The 13,628-nt window shown below is 39.0% G+C and overlaps 1 pseudogene; it reads left to right on the forward strand.

Annotated features, from left to right (window-relative positions):
- Positions 1–10,218: 10,218 nt before the first annotated feature.
- On the forward strand, positions 10,219–11,393 carry LOC103555007 (ras-related protein Rab-2A-like; annotated as a pseudogene).
- The last annotated feature ends 2,235 nt before the right edge of the window (positions 11,394–13,628 follow it).

Here is a 13,628-nt window from a genome sequence, read left to right on the forward strand (position 1 = left end):
TTTGTCAAGGCCAGAGTCCTTTTTTAGTTCATTGTAGGATGAACTGGGAAATAAGAGTTTCATCCTAGAAATAGCCACAAAGAGGCGCCATAGCCTTTTGGAGTTAGCAGCCAAGGGCAATTTCTGGAGGTACAAGCTACTTACAGTTCTCATTTTGTCCACCCACACTTCATATCCCACTTTGTAAAAAGTTTCACAATCCATTTTACCAGTGGTTGTATCATTTTCTCTCACCCTACAACAAATAGTTGTTCATTGTTCTTTTATTCAGGACCTAAATACTAATGAAGGTAAGATAATAATTACAAAAGCTTATATTTATTATTTACTGTCTTCCAAATATTGTACTTACGTGCGTTACATTCAGTCCTTGTCACAGGCTAAAGTTAAGTACACGTTATCTCATTTTATGGATGAGTACTCTAAGGCTCAGAGAGGTTGGAGACCGTCCCAGGATGTGAGCACACACACACTCTCCCTCACTCTGCACACTGCCTCCCTGGGGACTGCGGAAGCATGGAACGGTGGGAAAGCAAACCAATCGTGGAGCATGGTTTCTGTTTCAAGGGGCCCATGGACAAAAACAAAAGGTTTTTTTTACCACCCTGAATAGTAGACTAATTACTTCTGAGGTGCACAAATTTTAGCTTTTCTCATCAAAAAACAAAGAAGGAACACTAACAAAGCAGGTCATTGAGAGGACAAAAGGTACAGATAGCTAGAGATAGACAGATATCCACTGATAAAAGGCAGAGGGAGGACAGGGATAAATTTGCTGGAAAACCCCATCACAATTCCCTTAATGCCAAGAATTTTTTACAGATCCTCAGATAGAATATTAATTATGAATAATTAGCAGGTGTTTAAGCTGATAGGCATGGGAAAATATAACTTTTATTCTAATTAGTGCCAAGGAAGTGTAAAAAAATAAGTCAAATGCCCTCACATTTTTCTTAAAACATCAATTCTAGACTTCAGTCCAAGGTTCGCAGCATGATTACAAACATGCTAGCCCCAGGGCTTTAGAACTTCAGTGAGAATTTGGTTTTTGTTGTTCTAAAGCTTTCAGGTTCTGAGAAATGTTGCTTAAGAAGGCCCTCAGAGGAGCTGGCAGGACTGCAGATCTTGAGCTGCTGTTTAAGAACAGTTTCCTCTAAACCTGTCAAATTATGTAAACTAGATACTAGAAAAAGAGGTGAATACCAACAAAACTGAATTCCAACCTCAGAAGAATCTTCTTTCAAACATGTTCGTGATAAGAGAAAGCTGTGAGTCCGGTGCTGTGAGGAGGGTCAAACATTGCAGCCTCGTGCTCACCTGGAAGAAATAAGGGAGCTGAGGCGTTTGCAGGCCTGCTGTGTTTTCCCAGGACCCTTGCATCGGAACCGCTCAAGCCATTTGTTAAGCATGCATATGCCCTTGGGCTCCTCTTCAGATCTACTCTACCAGAATCTCTTGGCAAATCTGCTTTTTTGACAAGTTCCCCAGGTTACACTTTTGCACACTAAAGATTGAAAAACACTGGCAGTGAGGTACTCTGTTTTACTGACAGCACAGTGGGCAGCCTCTGATAGGAATGAGAAGCACCCCAACGTCCCCTGCTCTGATTAGCCATTACTGCTTCTCTGGCCTAGCTACATCTTGCTTTCTAGGAGCTGGGCCTGGAACAGCCTGGAAATTTTCAAGAACGATTCATAAATTTATTATTGCTGTTATTGTTATGTAACTCTAGTTTGCATCACCCCAGAGGTACTACATGCCCAGCCCCAAGTGTCAGTAGCTCCCAGGCCCCTCTCTGAGGCCCTTCCTCCTTTAACGACAAACTGATATAATGGGGTTCAGTCTCAGGTGAATGCAGCCTCTTCTATATCTGGCTCTCAGACACCGTCCAGGAGGCCCAAGCATATTGGATCCTTAGCCTGCCTTGACTGTGCCATGATCTGAAAATCGAGTATTCTGGGTGATTCCCCCCTAACAAGCTGCTCATGAGAACCCACAAAGGCAGAACCTTATCTCCAAAACTTGCCCCAATGAGACAGCTCCCTCTGAACCCCTAGTTGGAATGAAGCAGTGCCATTGGTGCCAGTGGTGATATAAAGAGATGATTGTTATTCAGCATCCCTTTCCTCTGTCTGACAAAATAACCTGCAGTGATAACCACACTCTGAAACAAAAAATAATCATGGCTAAAAAAGAAATGCAGGGGCCAGCCCCATGGCCCAGTGGTTAAGTTTGCCTGCTCTGCTTCAGCGGCCCAGGGTTTCACCGATTTGGTTCCTGGGCGCAGACATGGCTTATGCTTGAGGTACCATAGGACTGTATATCTTTGCATACTTTTAAAAGCTGATGCCTGAGGGTCTAGCTTCTAGTCAGCCTGAATCTAAGTGCTGAGATCCTCCCCTTAGTGATGCTGGTGGGTCTTGGCAAATCCTCAAGTACTGGGAACTATTAAAAATATGATAGGATGCTTGGACAACCACAGAGGTTTGACAGACAACCAAGAGCTAAGGCAAGGTTAAACAATATTCATCTCCTACACAAAGCCACTACTTCAAGACTGATAGAGGTGGTTGTTTCATCTACTGTATAGAAACCAACACAGAGTTAAGCAAAATGAAGAAACAAAGGAATATGTTCCAAATGAAAAAACAAGATAAAACCTCAGGAAAAAACTGTAATGAAATGGAAATAAGTAAGTGCCCTGATAAAGAGTTGAAAGTAATGGTCAAAAAGATGCTCACTGAACTGGGAAGAAGAATGGATGAATACAATGAGAACTTTAACATAGAAATGGAAAATATGAGTACTAAATAGAAGTCACTGAAAAGTAACTGAACTGAAAAATACACTAGAGGGGTTCAACAGCAGACTAGATAAAGTAGAAGAAAAGATTCTTTAATTCAAAGACAATGCAGTAGAACTCAACCAATCAGAACAGCAAAAAGAAAAAAGAATGAGAAAAAGTGAAGATAGCTTAAAGGACTTATGGGACAACATCAAACAGACTAACATTCACATCATAGAGCTCCCAGAAGGGGAAGAGACAGAAAGGGGCAATAAATTATTTTAAGAAATAAAGGCTAAAAACTTCTCTAACCTGGAGAAGGAAACAGACATCCAGATCCAGGGAGCCCATACAGTTCCAAATAAGAGAAACCCAAAGAGACCCACACCAAGACACATTATAATTAAAATCACAAGTTAAAGACAAGGAGAAAATATTAAAAGCAGCAAGAGAAAAACAATTTATTATGTACAAGGGAACTCCCATTAGACTAACAGCACATCTTTCACCAGAAACTTTGCAGGCCAGAAAGGAGTGGCACAATATATTCAAAGTGCTGCAAGAAACAAACTTCCAACCAAGCATACTCTATGGTCAGAGTTATCATTCAGACTTGAAGGAGAGAGAAAGAATTTTCCAGATTGGTAAAAGCTAAAGGAGTTCATTTTCATTAAACCAGTCTTACAAGAAATGTTAAAGGAGACTTCTCTAAGCTGAAAAGAAAGGGTGCTAATTAGTAACAAGAACACATATGAAAGAATAAATCTCACTGGAAAGTAAATATACAGTAAAGGTAGCAGATTAATCACTTATAAAGCTAGTGTGAAAGTTAAAACACAAAGGTAAAAATAACTATAATTATAATAATTAGTTAAGGAATACATAAAATAAAAAGATGCAAAATGTGACATCATAAACATAGAATGTGGTAGGGGAGTAATAATGTTGAGCTTTACAATGGGATTAAACTTAAGTTGTTATCAACTGAAAATAGACTATTATAGATATAAGTTGTTATATGTATGTCTCATGATAACCACAAAGCAAAAGCCTGTAATAAGTCAAAAAAGATGAAAAGAAAGCAATATAAGTGTATGACTAAAGAATGTCATCAAACCACAAAGGAAGAGAGCAAGAGAAAAAAGAAAGTAAGAGAGATAAAATACAAAAACAGAAAACAATTAACAAAATGACAATAAGCACATACCTATTAATCATTACTTTAAATTTAAATGGACTCAAATCTCTACTGAAAAGACATAGAGTGGCTGAATGAAGACTCATCTATGTGCTGCCTACAAGAGACTCGCTTTAGATTTGAGGACACACACACAGACTGAAAGTGAAGGAATGGAAAAAGATATTCCATGCAACCGGAAACCAAAAGGAAACTGGAGTAGCTATACTTATATCAGAGAAAATAGACTTTAACACAAAGACTGTAATAAGAAAGAATGGCATTACGTAATGATAAAGAAGTCTATCCAACAAGAAGATGTAACATTTGTAAATATTTATGCACCCAACATAGGCACACCTAAATATATAATACAAATATTAACAGACCTAAAAGGAGAAATAGACAGCAATACAACAAGAGTAGGGGACTTTAATACCCCACTTACATCAATGGATAGGTCATCCAGACAGAAAATAAGTAAGAAAACATTGGTCTTAAATGATGCATTAGACTTGATGGACTTAACCGATATTTATAGAATATTTCATCCAGAAGACACAGAACACACATTCTCCTCAAGTGCATATGGAATATTTTTCAAGATAGACCATATGTCAGGCCATAAAAGAAGTCTTAATAAATTTAAGAGGATTGTAATCATATCAAGCATCTTTTCCAACCACATAGTATGAAACTAGAAATTAATTACACAAAGGAAACTGGAAAAATTCATAAATATGTGGAGGTTAAACAACATGCTACTTAACAACCAAGGGTCAAAGAAGAAGTCAAAAAATACCTTAAGACAAATGAAAATGAAAATGTGACATACCAACATTTATGGGATGCAGCAAAAGCAGTTCTAAGAGGAACATTCATAGTGATAAATGCCTACCTTAGAAACAAGAAAATTCCCAAATAAACAATCTAACTTTATACCTCAAGGAACTAGAAAAAGAACAAATTAAGCCCAAAGTTAGTAGAAGGAAGGAAATAAAGATTAGACAAGAAATAAATGAAATAGAGACTACAAAGACAACAGAAAAGGTCAATGAAACTAAGACCTGGTTCTTTGAAAAGATAAAATTGACAAACTTTTAGCCAGATTCACCAAGAAAAAAAGAGAAAGGATTCAAATAAATAAAATCAGAAATGCTGCTGATATTCTCATGTTCCCAGCCTCAAAGTCTCTCCCAGAATCTCTCTCTTCTTTCTCTCTCTCCTTATCTCTCCCTCTCCCATCCACCCCCCACACCCCTCTCCCTTCTGTGCCTTTCTGGCAATGCATTCTGCTCCTACACCTGGCACTCTAAAGGGTGCCACCATGGACAACCAGCCACCAAGGGGCTAAGGCCATTCCTGTCCAGACACACTGCCACTCTTCTTCAGGGTTTTGATACCAGCTTAACACAAGGTTGATATGAGGGAAGCCATATTGTAGAAAAGAAACCATATTATAACTTTGAATGACTTCTGATTAACTAACCCTGACTCACCAGCTCCTTTGAATCTTTGTTTTAGTTTGCCTAGATAAGTAAGGGTCTGTCTCTGGGGGATTTTCAGGCTCTGTAGATTTTATGGCCCCTCCCAGCTGCAATAAGATGATAACTTTGTTCTTTTGAATTCTCTAGGAATGTGACGACCCCTGGGCAGAGAGTCTATGCTGATAGCCATCATCAGTGACAACTGAAAGATCGGGGTATAAGCTGTTGCTCCTATCTCTGATGCATATGCAGTAAAACAAAAGACTATGAGGAACTAAGATCAGATGTCTGCCCCCACCCAGAGACCAGCCCCCTATATAACTGGCCTGTACTCTTTGTTCTGGAAGATGGTTCTTTTGGACATTAGTCAGCCATCTTCCCCCTTGCTAGCAAGCTGTAATAAAAAACTCTTTCTCCTACCATCTTGCCTCTTGACTATTGGCATGTCTTGCAGTGGGCAGATGACCCCGCTTTGGGTTGTAACAGCTTTGCCACTTCCCAGGAGAATAGGCACAGATTCCTTATGTTCTCAATCCCCCATGTCATCTAGAGGTTGTATTACACATGTTTCCATTGCATTCTCAGAGATGCTACTATTCAGGCTCCCTGCAGTTCTTCTCATCATCCATCCCTAGTCTGTGAATATTTATCTAAGTTGGAAAAGGGTACCTGGATTTTATTCATGAGATAATTCTCTTAAATCTAACATTCATGCCTCTAGTTCTTTATAATATAAACACGGATGGCCCAAGAGCTTTTGCAACTCAGAATTGTGTTTTTTTTTTTCTTTTCTCAATGTTTTGTATTTCTCATCCTTTCCTGGGGCAATGACTGGAGAAGAGCCAAGGGGTACACACAAATAGAAAAACATAACCTTCAATAATTATTTTAAACACACATTCCCACTTACACACCAAACTGTAGGTACTCTTTCCCAAACTCAGAAAATTAATCTTTGTATAATTCTAGAAGAACATCTCTTGGCAAGATCTATGGAACTGTTCAATAGCAAATAGCTAGTAGGAAATGTATCAACCCCATTAGTAGATATTTTCACTGGAGCCCAAATAATTCACTCACTACTCAAAGATATCTATCCAGAAATAGAAGAGATATAAAGAGAAGAGTATTCTCTAAGTGATATTTTCTCCTGCTTCTAAATAATTTAAAGCAACTTTGAAAATAGACACTAGCCCTGGGACAGCAAGAGCCAACCTGTTTTAAACAAGTTGCTTATATTCTCCTTTGGATGTCTGTGCAAGAATACACTAAACATGGAAAATTAAGGAAACTTTTTTTACAGGATTGACCCCTACACTACAGATGTAGGTAAAGTTAATAACAAGAGAATGACTCTTAAAGGCTGAAGATGTGGCTGGGAGTGAGAGCTCCTGCACCCTTCCCCTTCAGCCTCAGTTACTCTGTTGAGAGCAACATCACCTCTCGTCTTCCTCAAAAGATAGGGAAAAGTTTCCCTTCGGTTGTGGATAGATAATCTAATTCTGTACTTGACTCAAAAGTTGGATATTAAGAAGATACCTATGAAGTCTTCATTTTGTTTTGTTTCAGTCAAGTAGCATGTCCAGCGATTGTCAGAAAATACTCATACTCCTAAGAATTCTCAGGCCATTTTCCAAACGGTTATCTAACATCATCCTCCAGTGATTCCAACGTGACAAGCAAAAGTAACAGCATTTTTAGACTCCTGTGGTAGATTAGGGGTAATTTCTGCCTGTCCTCCATCTGTGGTTCAGTGTGTTATGTGGCCCTAATAACATGGCTACTGACCTCATAGTTTGCATTTGTAATGCTTTCTCTTTAGATTCCGGACCTGTGATGAGGCCATATCCCTCTCAAATAAAATTGCCTTGGTTTTGAACATGTTGCCTTCATATGCAGGTTTCACTTATAGTGGAAGTTAACTACAGAAAATGGCATTTTTAATTTAATATTCCTAAAAATAAATCTGAGAGCTCATTGTGAAAATAAATTTAAATAAAATAAAATTTTAAAAATAAACAATACATTTTCATAATAAATAAAAATTGCAAAAAATGCCTAGATTCAACTTTGTGAACTTTTTCATTGATCTTAACTATACCTTCTGTGGCTCAATCTAATCCAGTTATTATTATTTTTTTAAATTCAGAGACTTGACCAAAATGCTTCTTTTTAGTACTGCTTTAACGTCACAGCGAGACTCCTCCTATGGCAGATGATTCTAGCCTTTTAGATTAGATTAGTATCAAAAGATACTTAATTACCCACTGTTTCCTGCTGGTTCAATGCATTTTTATCTCCACAGGTAGAATTAGAGTCTAGTCTATTACATTAGTGTCATTAACGAGGTGGACTTTGTAGCAGTGGAGTCACACGTTGCTTAATAGCGGACATCCTTTCCGAGAAATGCATTGTTAGGAGGTTTCATCCTCGTGCAGACATCACAGAGTGCACTTACACAAACCTAGAAGGGATAGCCTACTACACACCCAGCCTATATGGTACTAGTCTTATGGGACCACAGTTGTAAATGCAGTTTGTTGTTGACTAAAATGTCATTATGCAGCATGTGACTGTGTGGTAACCCAGCCTGGTGGTCTCTTCCCACCTTTTTTGATAATAACACCTCCCTGCCTTACAGGGAGCTCATTTAATGTAGCCAGGGGGGCTGATCACCACCCTCTCTCCTCCTCCCACCTCCTTCACCTTCCCACAGGCCTGGCCCATCAGACAGCCCATTCCTCCATAGGCATAGAACCTAAACAGGGTCGATCAAGTTCCTTTATCAGATTTAGAATCTGAACTCTGGGATGAAGACCTCTTTCCTTTTTTGGTATCAAGGACTTTAGTCTCATTGGAAGAGACACTGGATATATATGGGTGTGCTTTCCTGCTGCAATGTTTTTACCAAGCTCATCCAAGGACTTACAGAATGCCTTCCGCATCATCATGGCAGTTCCTCTGACCAAATAATTCATTTTATCATGAATATAGTGAGGCAGGGGGCTCATGCTCATGGAATTCTCTAGTTTTGCCATGCTCCCCATCATTAAGAATCAGCTCGCCTGACAGAGTGGTGAAATGCCTTTTTGAAGACAGTTGCAGCACTTGACTCAGTGACAACACTTTGGAGAGACGAGGCCATATCTTTCAGGATGCAAGACATGCTCTGAATCAGCAACTGGTATTTTTTTATGTATCCCATAGCAAGTTTTCATGGGTCCAGGAATCAAGGGGTGGAAATGAGAGTATCTCTTCCCACTGGCACACCTAAAAATCCATTAGCAAATGTTTGCTTTCCATCCCTGCAACTTAGAGTTCTGCTAGTTTAGAGGCCTCAGTTCCTCTCAGGTCCTCTGAAGGAACACAACAAAGGGACACAACAAGGATTTCTCTGAATCAGATGCTGAGACCGCTGTCTTGGCCAGTTGAAGCTGCAGTATTAGTTTCCTGTTGCTGCCATAATGAATGACCACAAACTAAGCGACTTAACACAACACCAATTTGTTTTCTTACAGTTCTGTAGGTCAGGAGTCTGACACAGGTCCCACTGGGCTAAAATTACTGCATAGGCAGAGCTGCATTCGTTTCTAAAGGCTCGAGGGGAGAACATGTTTCTTTGTACTTTCTGGCTTCTGGAGGTCACCTGTATTCTTTGCCTCATGACCCCTTCCTCCATCTTTAAAGCCAACAAGCTTGCATGTCTCTGTGCCTTTCTTCCATGTTCACACCTCTTCAAAAGGACCTGTGTGATTACATTGTACCCACTTGAATAACCCAGGATATTTTCCCCCATTTAAAGGTCAGCTGATTAGCAACCTTAGTTCCATAGGCCACCTTAATCTCTCTTTGCCATGTAGTGTAACGTATTCCTAGGTTCCTGGGATTAGGACATGGGATTATAGGGGAGGAAGACATTTCCTCTACCTGCTCTAGATTCTTCTGGCAGGAGAATGAATTAAATTCACATGAGACAGAATAACAGGAGAAAATTAAACAAAGCTTTATAACATGTATACATGGGAGAGTCTCAGGCAAACTGAGCAACTTGCCAAAATGGCTGAAGCCACCACCTTTAATATCATCTTCAGCTAAAGACAAAGGAGGATGTTGGGGGTGGAGGAGGAGTCTATCATGGGAGATTACCAGATAAGTACAGTAAACAAGAGTCAGGTTATTATGCAGAGTTGAGTCCTTGCCTTCCACATTGATGAGAGTTTCTAGAGATAAGGTCATCCCCCCTTCTTCCTGGTACAGAGAGGGAGACACCTTTACAGATGGAGATTTCCTTTGCAATGTAAATGTCTCTTAACAAAGGGTAAGTAAATTCTACTTTTCAGAGTTTCTTTCCTGTGTGCAGTTTTTAAAAGTAACTAGCTCAAAATAATCCTCAAGCACAGAGACATATCCTGGGGCGGCCAATTCCAGTCCCCCACAGGCTCCTTAGCGGCCATTATTCTGCCTATTACAGGTGCTTATGCCACTAAACCAATAGGTAAAGAAAGAAGTTACTGTGGTCCTCGGGGTGATTGGTCCTGATTATCAAGAGGAAATTGGATTGTTACTATATATGGAGACAGGGAATAACATGCCTAGAAACCACGAGACTCTTCTGTGGAAGTCTTAAAACTTAATGGAAGATTGTTCCGCTAGGCCCCTCCAGCGTCAGTTTGTCTGGCTTCCTTTGAGCCCCTCACTCCTCCAGGTGATGGAGTCTGGCATGGGAGGCTGAGGTACCAGGTCAACAGTGCAGAGCAGGAGGAGCAGATATGGCCACGGCTTACATCTACCTCTTCAGGTATATCACCATGGGCAACACAGGGGTTGGTAAGTCATGCTGATTGCTACAGTTTACAGACAAGAGGTTTTAGCCAGTGCATGGCCTTATGATTGGCGGAGTTCTGAGCTCGAAGGACAAGTATGGATGGGAAACAGATAAACTTCAGACATGGGATATGGCAGGGCAAGAGTCCTCTCATTCCACTGCAAAGTTATATTACAGAGGTGCAGCAGGTGCTTTAACTAGTTTAAGATATTGAGGGGGATCAGGATATGCCAGCTCAAAATATGCCACATTGGTGTAAGGATTATTTTCAGCTGAAGCCAACTGAGAACCAGCAGATGCTGGAAGGGTTCTCTACCCTCCTCTTTTTTGCCTAAAAGCAGGGCTTAAATCTCCCTTTGTGAAGGTGACCCCTCTTCCATTCCAGGAAGAGGAAAGCCAGTCATCACCAGAGAAGGAGCGTCAACACCGAGATGAGTCTGAATAAACAACTTCACTAAAATAACCCTTGCCTTCCATTAGTTTCCCCCATGTATTTTCTAATCTTTTTCCTACAATTTATCATCCCTCAAAGTCCAAACCCCCTTTTCTTTGTTAAAATGGTATGTAAGCCCCTGAGTATAGCAATTTCTTTGAGTTTCACTTCTTTTCTGTGAACTCTTATACATGTAAATTATTAATAAATTTATCTTCATTTTCTCCTGTTAATCTGTCTTTTGTTGGTTAAATTTGCAGGCCCTGGTCGTTGAACCTAAGTGGGTAGAGGAAAAGTTTTCCTCCCCAACAATATTACAAGCAGAAATACATTTAACCACTTGACAACCTGGTTAAAAGATGCCCCCCAGCATTCAAATTCCAACATGGTCATTATGCTTATGGGAAATAAAAGTGATTTAGAATCTAGGAGAGAAGTAAAAAAACAAGGTAGAGTCTTTGCATGGTAACACAGACTTATTTCTTCATGGAAACTTGTGCTAAGACTGCTCCCAATATAGAAGTGGCATTTATTAATACAGCAAAAGAAATTTATGGAAAAGTCCAAGAAGTCTTTGACATTAATAACAAGGAAAATGGCATTAAAATGGGCCATCAGCATGCTGCTACTAATGCCACACATGCAGGCTGTCAGGCAGGACAGCAGGCCTGGGAGGTTGCTGTTGAGGCCACTTCACGCTCTCACTACTGATGTGGGGCTATTCACTCCCTCTCCCACCTCTCCTCCTGATCAGCTGAGAAGGGAAACTTCAAAACAGCTTTATGCCACAGAAGACTTTAATCCTTCAACTTCTGCTCTAACTCTGAGTAAATGATTAATCTTCACTTAAAAAGACAGATTTTGACCATTGTATTTATATATATTTGCATTTGATGCAATTTCTAGATCAATTGATGTAACTATTTTTGTTAAATGCTTTCTTGTGCCCTTAACTGTGAACTGAATTCTATTAAACACACAAAGTCAACTGACTTCTGTAGGTGTGTAACAAACACTTGTGGTTACCTAATGCTTAATATTACAGAACCATCCTCAAAAACTTTGTCAATTTTTGAAGCCATAACGAAAGAGAGAACTCTTTTCATTCTGTATTTATCATTTACTTTCCATATATACAGTTTAATAACCTGCCTAGGTTTGATTTGCCAAGCGAGAATTTTTTAATGAATTCGCATAAATTCTGTACTGTTTAGAGCTTAAAGCTACAGAAGTGTTGTTAGGAATTGCTTGGACTTGAATTTTAAACATTTTGACATTGTTAACAAGTATATTGGTCTTTTCTTGTCAGTAGTCCAAGAAAAATATGCTCAACCTATGTTACTAAAGACAATGTATATGTTAACTTGTTTTAATGCCAAAAACTTGCTCTTTTGTGTAGAATTTCGTTAAGACTTCTTACAGAAAGGATTTGCTTGCCTTAACAAATAGTGTTTGGTAAAAACATAGTACAAGAGGTAAAAAGGGCGGAGGCAAGAACTCCCTACATTTAAGTGACTCCAAAGGAATGAATATTCTCATTTAGATGGCTCATCGAGGTCTTAATCTCACACAATATTGTCAGTTCACAGGATGAGATATTTTTTAGCTTTATTAATGTATAATTGACAAAATTGTAAGAGATTTAAAGTGTACAATGTGATTTGCTATACGCATACATTGTGAAAGGACGCCCACCATCAAGTGTATTAACGCTTCCATCACCTTACACATTTACCTTTTTTTTTTGGTGAGAACATTTAGGTTCTACTCTCTCAGCAAATGTCAATTAACACAATATAGTGTTATCATCTATAGTCACCATGTCATACATTAAATCCTCAGACCTAATTCATCTTATAGCTGAAAGTTTGTACTCTTTTATCAACTTCCATTTCCCCTTCCCCAGCCTCTGGCAACCACTTTTCTACTCTCCATTTCTATGTTTGACTTTTTTTCTTTTAGATTCTGCATATAAGTGATATCATGCTGTATTTGTCTTTCTCTGTCTGGTTTATGTCACTTAGCATAATGCCCTCCAGGTTTATCATGTTGTCTCGAATGGCAGGATTTCCTCCTTTTCAAAGGCTGAATAATATTCCTTTGTGTATATATGTCACATTTTCCTTACCCATTCACTCATTGATGGACACTTAGATTGTTTTCATATGTTGGCTATTGTAGATAATGCTGCAATGAACATGAGAGTACAGATATCTTTTTGAGATACTGATTTCATTTCCTTTGGATATATACCCAGAAGTGGGATTGTTAGATCATATGATAGTTCTAATTTTTGAGGAACCTCCATACTGTTTCCATAGTGGCTGTACCAGTTTACATTCCCACCAACAGTGTTCAAGTATTTCCTTTTCTCTGCATCCTCACCAGCATTTATCATCTCTAATCTTTTTAATAATAACATTCTAAATGTGTAAATTGATATCTTATTGTGGTTTTGATTTGCATTTCCCTGATGATTACTGATTATGAACATCTTTACATGTACCTTTTGGCCATTTGTATGTCTTCTTTGGAAAAATGTCTATTCAGGTCCTTTGCCCAAATTTTAATTGAGTTATTGGATATTTTTGCTATTGAGTTGTATGATTTCCTTGTATATTTGGGATATTAACCCCTTATTGGATATGTGGTATGCAAATATTTTCTCCCATTCCTAGGTTGCCTTTTCATTTTGGTGATGATTACCTTTGCTGTGCCAAAGCTTTTTAGTTTGATGTAGTTCTACCTGTTTATCTTTGCTTTTGTTGCCTTTGCTTTTGATGTCAAATCCAAAAAACCATTGCCAAGACCAATGTCGAGCTTACTCCCTATGTTTTCTTCTAGGAGTTTTATGGTTTCGGGTCTTACATTCAAGTCCTTAATCCATTTTGAGTTGATTTTTGTGTGTGGTGTAAGATAGG

This window comes from Equus przewalskii, chromosome 7 (genome assembly GCF_037783145.1).
Source record: "Equus przewalskii isolate Varuska chromosome 7, EquPr2, whole genome shotgun sequence".
Lineage (NCBI taxonomy): Eukaryota > Metazoa > Chordata > Mammalia > Perissodactyla > Equidae > Equus > Equus przewalskii.